Genomic DNA, 8,967 nt, shown 5'->3' with positions numbered 1-8,967 from the left:
AATTTTAATTCTTTTATGTTTATACTATGAATCTTCCACAGTGTTTTAAATGTATGTCATAAATTATAATATGTAGTTTTTTGTTATCATTATTTCAGTTTTTATTTCCTTTTTTTAATGAGACCTATTTAGTAGAAAATATTATTGATTTTTTTGGTGAAAGGGCCTTTGACAATGTATTAAAAATAATTTCTAGTGTTACTGCATAGTGGTTGAAGAGTACTGTTCATAATATCTCTGCTTTATAAAAAAGGTATCAACTTTCTAAACTAATATATGATCAATATTTGCAAGCATTTGATTTATATATATTTTTCCAGTGGTATATTGAGAAGATCTAGTCTCTAGTATTAGGATATAACACTTTATATATACACATCAAACCTATATGATCATTTATGTTGTTTAGCTCTTTAGTATTACTACCTATTTTTGTCCACTTTACCTGTCTTTTACTGTGAATGGCATGTTAAAATTTCCTATCATTAGCTTATGTCTGTATCTTTGCATCTTGAGTACTTTGGCTTTATAAAGGTCATTGCTGTGTTCCTGGTTGCATAGATATTCATAAATGTCATATCTTTTTGTAAATTTTGACTCAACAATTAAATGTGCCTTTTTATACATGAGTTTATTCTTATATAAATAAAAAGGAAAAATTATTCTTACAATTTTCCAATTAGTAATTTAAAAAGAAATACAGAAATAGAGAATTACCACTGGGCACATATCACGGTAATACTTTTTGCAGGCACCAATAAATACTAAAATTAGGGGGTAAAAATTTGAGGATAAATAGAATTTGCACAGTTTCAGTATTTCTTTTCCAGAGAAGAAACTCACCAGACACCATCTTCCTCAAGTAACTAACATCAGCAATAATAAGACATAACAATGTTATAAATCCCTTGGAAAAAAAAGAAAGACAATACCATTTTCGTGAATTTCTTGTGAAAATGCATAACCTCATTTCAAGCATGAGAAAATGTAAGATAAATCCAAATTAAAGGACAGACTACAAAATAACTTATCAGTTCTCTTGAAAGAAATAAAACTAGAATTTTACAACTAAATGCAATGAGAGATCCTGGATAATATCCTGTGACAGAAAAAGAGCATCAGTGGGAAAAATGGTGAATTCAGATAAAGTCTGTAGTTTAGTTAATAATATTATTTCCAGAGTTACTTTCTGTTCTTGTTCACTTTACTATGGTTATAGAAGATGTTAATATTAGAGAAGAGAGATAAGAGAAAAATGCATTTTTAAGAGACTTTTTAAAATAACAGTTTTATATTTACAGAAAATTGAGCCGGTAGTATAGTGTTCGCATATACTTTTCTACTTCCCTGCCAGTTTTCCTATTAACTTGCATTAGTGTGCTACATTTGTTACAGTTAATGAACCAGTATCGATGCATTATTATTAACTAATGTCCTAACTTTACATTAACTTCTGTTTTTTATGTGTTGTCCAGTCCACAAGTTTTAACAAATGCATATGTAATGCATCCACTATTATGGTATCATACAGAATAGTTTCACTGCCCTGAAAATCCCATGCGCTCCACCTGTTCACCCCTCCCTCTTTCCCACTTCTCAAACCCTGGCAACCACTGATCTTTTTAGTGTCTCTACTGTGTTGCCTCGTCTAGAATGTCATAGAGTTGTCAATTCTTGAATGTCATAAAGTATGTGGCCTTTTCAGACTGATTTCTTTCACTTAGCAATAAACATTTAAGCTTCTCCATGTCTTTTTGCTACTGAATAGCTCATTTCTTTTTTGTCACTGAGTCATATTCCCTTGTATGTAGGTACGACAGCTTGATTCTTCATTCACTTGTTGAAGGACATCTCCATTGCTTCTAATTTGGGGGCAATTATGGATAAAGCTACCATAAATATTTGTGTGCAGGTTTTTGTGTGGACATAATTTTTCAGTTCAATTGAGTAAGTACTTAGGAGCATGACTGCTTGATTGTATGGTAAGACTTAGTTTTTTTAAGAAACTGCCAAACTGTCTTCCAAAGTGGCTGTGCCATTCATTGTGCTTTCCCACCAGCAATGGAGAGTTCCTGTTGCATTCAGTGTCCTGGATTTGGCCATTCTAATAGGTATGTAGTGGTGTCTCTTTGCTGTTTTAATTTGTAACCACCAATGACATATGATGTTCAGCATCTTTTCATATGCCTGTTTGCCATCTTATATATGTTTTGGGGTGAGATGTTTGGGCGTCTGTTTAGATTTTTTGCCCACTTTTTAATTGGGTTGTTTATTTTTTTTATTAAGTTTAACAGATTGTTTTTTCTTTTTTTGTATATTTGTTTAGCAAATATTTTCTTTCAGTCTCTGACTTCTCTTCCTTTCTTTCTTTTTTTTAACCTTAGCTTTTAAAAGTGAGTATTTTGATAAAGAACAGAGATGAGCAGAATCATCAGACACTGCCCTCTTTGGCTATATTGTGTGCATAGATACATGTCACTATAAACATTTCAATTTTGTTTTGAGTTAGATATTTTTACAGAGCCATCATGAGCAGAGCCTTTTTGTTGTCCTTGGAAGGAACCTAATTTAGTTTTAGGATCCAATTCAAGAAATTGCTACACCCAAATTTATATAGCAGATAGTTTTTCTACTTACCATCTCTTTAGTTTGTTAAAGGTTGAGAGTGATGTCAGTGTTGTGGATTTTTCCAGAGTGATTACGTCAAACTTTGTAAATGAGAACTGACCTCTTTTTTTATCCAAAGCTTGATCATACCAAGTTTATTTTTTCCCCAAGACCCAAGCCATAGATCTTTCTTTTCTGCCTGGCTGAGAACTACTTCAGCGAGCCTGAAAAAGTCATTGGCTCACTAGTTGCAGAGCGTCGCAGGTCTTTTTAAAGAAGTAAAATGTACTTGGGCCCTATATTTCCATTGTTGGATAAAGGAATCCTGTGACGAAACCAGTAATTAAATAAGTCGGTATTTCAAACACATATTTTCCCTGGGCACTGCATGTTGGAAGGAGGCATGGAAAGTTTTCCTCTAACAACAGGTTAGGTCGCATGAATACATTTTTACAATAGCCATAAATAGGCTTTGTTTAGTAACCTTTAGATTTTTGTTTAAAATTAGTTTTAATCAGGTTCCAGTAGAATCTGATTTAGGGGTGGAGAGATTCTATCAATAGTCTTACAAGTCTAGGTTTATTTGAGGCTGGGAGCCATTTCACAAGACAGATAGATCTCTAGATAGGTGCTAGCATCAGGGTTGGTATTTCAGCGGCAATTATAGAGTTCTGGACTCATTTTCTAGCTATGAGAATTTGATTATCAAAAGAGCCTCTCCTACACTGTAAAATTATGATCTTAACAAGTTACTATCTTAATAATTATACAGGGGCATAATTATTAAAAGTAGGTTTACAGTTGTTGTATGGAAAATAATACAATACTTAACAAATAACAATACAAGAATAAAGTTTTGTATATTCACAACTCTAAACCTACTTTTGCCCACCCCTATATAATTATAATATCAAAGTATAGTATTATAATATAATATGTAATTATATAATATAATTTGATACCATAATACTATAAGTAAATTAAAAAATATAAAATAACCCTCATGGGTTCTCAGTAAGGATGAAATGAAACAATGTTGGTAAAATATGCGGAGCTATTTCATACAGTGTTTGGCGCACAGCCAACACTCAAAAAACTTAGCTACTATTATATGGAGGTTACAGTCTTATTGAAACAATAATAAACACAGTTGTTAAGTGAGAAAGCCAAGATACCGGCCACAGGATCTGATGGTGATTATTTCTGTAAGACGGCAAAGGGGGCAGCGTGGATGCGAAGCTGTTCCAGGAAGGAACAGCTTGAGAAAGCCTGGCTGGGAGAGCCCTGTGCATTCCTTACTCCTCGCTCCTCTCCGGCTACGTCAGAGCACTTAGCACATGAGCTGTGCCCCTGAACGCTGGCCCTTTGAGTGACTTAGGACTTGAGTTAGAAATCCCAGAGGTAGTTAGGATTTGTGCAGGGAAGCCCGAGCAAAGGTGCAAAAGCAGGAACAAGCGTGGCATGAGCAGTCAGAGAAGGCCCAGGAGGAGATCCAAGCTCCCAGTGGGTAGTAGGAACTTAATCCTGTGGCATTGGTGGCTAATGAAGCAACTGAACGGGAAAGCAGTGTTAATAAAATGACAGTTAAGAAGGGCAACCTCTCGTGGTTGTGCGGGATTATGAAGGGGCAAGGCTAGAGGGAAAACCTATTTGTTGCTCACCCGGGAGACAATGAGAATTTAAACTCCAGTGGCAGGAAGGAGATCGGAAAGGGGAAAACTTTCAGTATTGCGGGTTATTTATAGACACTATTTCATTACACCTTCAGAGAGGTGGGCCTTATGCTCATTTCACAGGTGAGGAAACTGAGGCTCAGAGACATTATTAGTATGCCATGGAACCGGAATTCAGTGCCGTGTTTTCTAGGCTCCAAGGTGGACTCTTTCTGATGGGCTGTAGGAACTGATTGACTCTGAGATGCCTGAGGAGAAATTGCAGGTGGCTTCAAATTGGTTGCACATGATTAGAAAAATGCTAACCTTATTGAGAAGGCAGCCAGTTTGTAATGAATTTAGCTTTCAGTGTATTGAATTTGAGGCAACACTGGGGAACACAAGTGCCAATATGCATAAAATAATTAGAGATGTGGGTCTGGAGCTTCAAGGACAAATCAAGGCTGAAGGTAAAACATTGGGATTCGGTGGAAAAAGTAGTAGTAGATGACATACCCTAGGCACAAAAATTAAAGCATTAGAACATAGGAAATTTCTAGGGAACAGGATTAGAATTGGAGCCAGTGAAGAAGACAAAAGATGATTGAGATAAAAATTTGCAGGTAGATTTTTCTTTCTGAAAGTAGGATCTATCAAGTGCCACAGAGCTCAGAGTTTCGGGTATATATTTGTACAGACATGTGCAGATAGAAAGGGGAGAGTCAGTCAGTGCTGAATGAAAGATAAGGGGCAGGGTGAGTAGAGGACGGAGATCAGTCTGGGAATGACAAGACCTGGGTGCAGTACCAGCTCTGTCATTCTGCGACCTTAGGAAAATCACCAAACATCTCTAGGACTCAGTTTAAAATTTTGTGAAATTAGAGGTTTAGTTGAGGTGATTTTCAAAGGTCACTTTTAGTTTTGAAATTATAAGCTACAAGGGAGTAAGTATAAAGTCCATAGACAAGATTGGGTGCACAATTTTATAAGATTCATTTATTCATTCCACGTTTATTATGTCTGTGTAATTTATTATGTCTTTGTCTAGGCATGTATAGAGGGAGTGGGGGAAAAACAAGATGTCTAGTATATTTTGAAAATTTAAATGCTACAGATAACTACAAGATAGAAAGAGGTAGGAAGTCTATGTCATAAGAAAGGATAAAAGGCTATGGAAGCTCAAAGAAAAAGAGAGAGGTTGTTTCCAACCTGGAGAAGGGAGGGGAATGGTGAGGACTGTGGAAGGACCTACCAATTTTCAGAAACCAGTACAGATTAAGCAGAGAAGCAACTCATCAGTGAGAGCGGTGGTGTCCTTTAGTTCTTCTGTGGGATGTCACTAAAGCAAGACAAACTTTAGCCTGGTGACAAGCTAGAAGTGCAAAAATTGAGCAAGTCTGAGTTAAATCCTAGCTATGCTACTTACTAACTGTATGATCTTGGGTAGAGCTCTTAACCTCCCTGCCTTAGTTCCTGCATTTGTAAAAAGAGGTACTACCAGCCCTAGCAGTTTTAGCTCAGTGGTTAGAGCGTCAGCCCCAGGACTGAAGGGTTTCAGGTTTGATTCTTGCCAAGGCCTGGTTGGGGCACATTCGGGAGGCAACTAATTGATGTTCTCTCTCCCTCTCCCTTTCTCTCTCTCTCTCTCCCCCTTCCTTTCACTCTCTCTGAAAAAAGCAATGGAAAAAATGTCCTTGTGTGAGGATTAAAAACAAAACAAAAGAGGATACTACCAGGACCTACTTTAGAGGTTGCATGTGAGATGATGCATTGAAATTCTTAATGATGTGGGCGTTATACTAAGTGCTCAACAAGTTCGCCATTGTTCTTTTTATAAAGAGCAGATATTATTAGAACATTGTCAGGAAGAGGGAGAATTTTCCACCTCTATTCTTCTTTAGTTCTTATGGCTGTACTAATAATAATCCAAAAACAATTAACACAAGACTGGATTAACAGGAGAAAAAACAATCTAATAACTTGCCCATGGGAGGACCACAATAAGAGGCTCAGATCATAAAATGAGGCTCAAAGAAATGATCAAACCAGGCACCTTTTATACTTTTTAGACAAAGGAACAATATATTTGTGAGAAACTGACCAAATAAAAAAAGTTAATGTTCATTAGAAAGGAATATAAGCAAGGTTTGGGTATTTGTTAATGAGGAATTTAAAAACATAGTAAATTAGAAAAGAGGCAATAAGATTTGATTACACAGATTTTTTTGGCCCTGAGTTGTTTAACTCCAGTGTAAGTGGTGTCTTCTGGGTGTGGGAGGACACTTTTCACCTGGCTGATTTATTTCCTGCATTCAAGGAGACAGGGAAGGGCCCAGGTGCCCTTCTGGCACAATCTGCTGGTCAGGTAACTTTAATTCAAAGGAATCAATATGACACTGTGAGATTATTTCGGGGCAGGCTGTCTTGGGCCCCAGTGCCACCTATTCTGGACTTTGAGAGGTCCCATTATGGTGGAACACTGAACTCGATTACAAGACCTGGTTTGATTTCTGGTTTTGTATTTAGTTAGTTGCTTAACTTGATGGATGGGCTCTCTGTTGGGCGCCCCTTTAACACTTAGCCAGGCTGTGCACAGCTCTGCCTACCTTCGCTTCCTGCCTGAGTTTATAGGTCATCCAATAGTGAAAGTTTAGGGTCTTCTCAATTTAGTTCTGAGCACACAGGTCCTGTCCTGGGCATGTGCGTGGCTTTCTAAATTCCCCAGCATTCATGACCACATTTACATACCCTGATTTGCCAAAGAAACCCTCTCCCTGGCTTTCCTTCTCTGTCATTAGGCACGTGTCCACCCTTAGTCCTGCCTGGGTGGCTATAGGTGTTTCTGATCACCTTCCGCTGCTCTCAAACAATGCCTACCACCTGCCTCTATTCCCTCCCGAAACAGCACTGCTCAGAAAATGCCCGAGTACTACTGTAAGGATCAAATATGGGAATGGGTAAGACTTAGACAAAAGATGATGCAAAGAAAACCTTATTTTAGAAAATATGTTACTTGATGTATGAGCCACATCACAGTTCTATCAGAAGTATTTTATTATTTTACTGCTGTAACATTAATAACATTATCTAAGTTTCAGCTGCACATTATGACTGAATATCTGCACACACTGTACGTGCTCACCACCAACAGTCTGGCTGTCACCTGCCACCGTAGGTTTGCGCCCCTTTGCCCAGCTTGTGCTCCCCCGCCCTCTCCCCTCTGTCACCATCACTCCGCCGTCTGCATCTGGGTTTGTTTTTGTTTTGCTTTGTTTACTCACTTTTTTTGTTCTGTATTCCACATGTGAGGGAGATCATGGGGTTTTTATCCTTTCTGTCTGACCTCTGTCACTTAGCAGAACACCCCCAAGACCCAGCCATGCTGTCACAAGCGGCAGCTTCACCCTGTTTTGGACAAGTGGTATTCCACTGTACATAGTATGTCACAGCTTTTTTACCCCATCACCTCTCTAGGGACACTTAGGCTGTTTCATAGGCCGGCTGTTACAATAACAGAGCTGCAGTGAGCAGAGGGGTGCACAGATCTTTTCAAATTAGTGTTTTCATATTCTTCAGATCCAGACCCAGAAGAGGAGCTGCTGGATCACACGGCAGCTCTGTTCTTAATTGTTTGAGGGCCCTGCGCACTGTTTTCCGTAGTGGTCGGACCAATGTACAACCCACTAACAGGGCACAAGGCTTCATTTCCCCACATTCTTGCCAACACAGTTTTGTCTTTCTGGTAACAGCCATTCTAAGAGGTGTGGGGTGATCTCTCACTGTGGCTTTGAGTCGCATTTCCCTAATGATTAGTGATGTTGAGCATCTTTTCATGTGCCTATTGGCCATCTGTCTTCCTTAGAAAACTGTGTATTCAGATCCCCCACCCATTTTTTAATCGTTTTTTTGTTGTTGTTGCTCTTGTAGACTTGTATGAGTTCTTTATATGTTTTGGATATTAATCCCTTATTGGAAATATCATTTGCAAATGTCTTCTAACATTTGTCTTTTTATTTTGTTGATAGTAGTCTTTGCTGTGCAGCTTTTCAGTTCGATGTAGTCCCATTTGTTTATATTATTTCCTTCTCTTTGGAGTCAAATTCATAAAAACATCAAGACAGGATTTTTTTAATGGTGGACAAAAAACTTTAACTTTACATATATATTTTTCTTGATCTTCATTTCTACTTACAAAAATGTAACTTTTATTACTGTAGGTGTAGAAAAAATTTTCCTTTCTTCCTTCTAGATTCTTTGGCTGGTCTAATAATTTGATTAACATAAGCCAAATTAACAGGAGGAAAATAAATTTAAGTTTTTACACACAGAAGCCCTATAAAACACAACTCAAAGAAGCGAACACAACAGGAAGTTTTATTATCTTTTAGACAATGAAACAATACATTTGTGAAGAATTGACAACGCAGAGGGGTTTGGGCATGGGGAAGTCGATGGTGAGGAATTAACAAGGTTTATTTACACAGCACTTTCAGCCCTAAATTTCCTGTCTCTGGTGGTTAGGGTGCCCTCTACCCTCCGGGTAGGCAGGGTAGCTCTCACATGGGAGCTTTATCACTCTCTTTCAGGGGGCAAAGGAGGGGCAGAGTGTCCTTTTTGCAGCGGTTCTCAAGTACCTTTAATTAAAAATAAATGCCAACCTGGCATATTTTGGGGTGACACATTCTGAACTCCTATACCACCAGCCTGC

This window comes from Miniopterus natalensis, chromosome 3 (assembly GCF_054644295.1).
Source record: "Miniopterus natalensis isolate mMinNat1 chromosome 3, mMinNat1.hap1, whole genome shotgun sequence".
Taxonomy (NCBI): Eukaryota; Metazoa; Chordata; class Mammalia; order Chiroptera; family Miniopteridae; genus Miniopterus; species Miniopterus natalensis.
Note: the sequence above shows the minus strand (reverse complement) of the source record.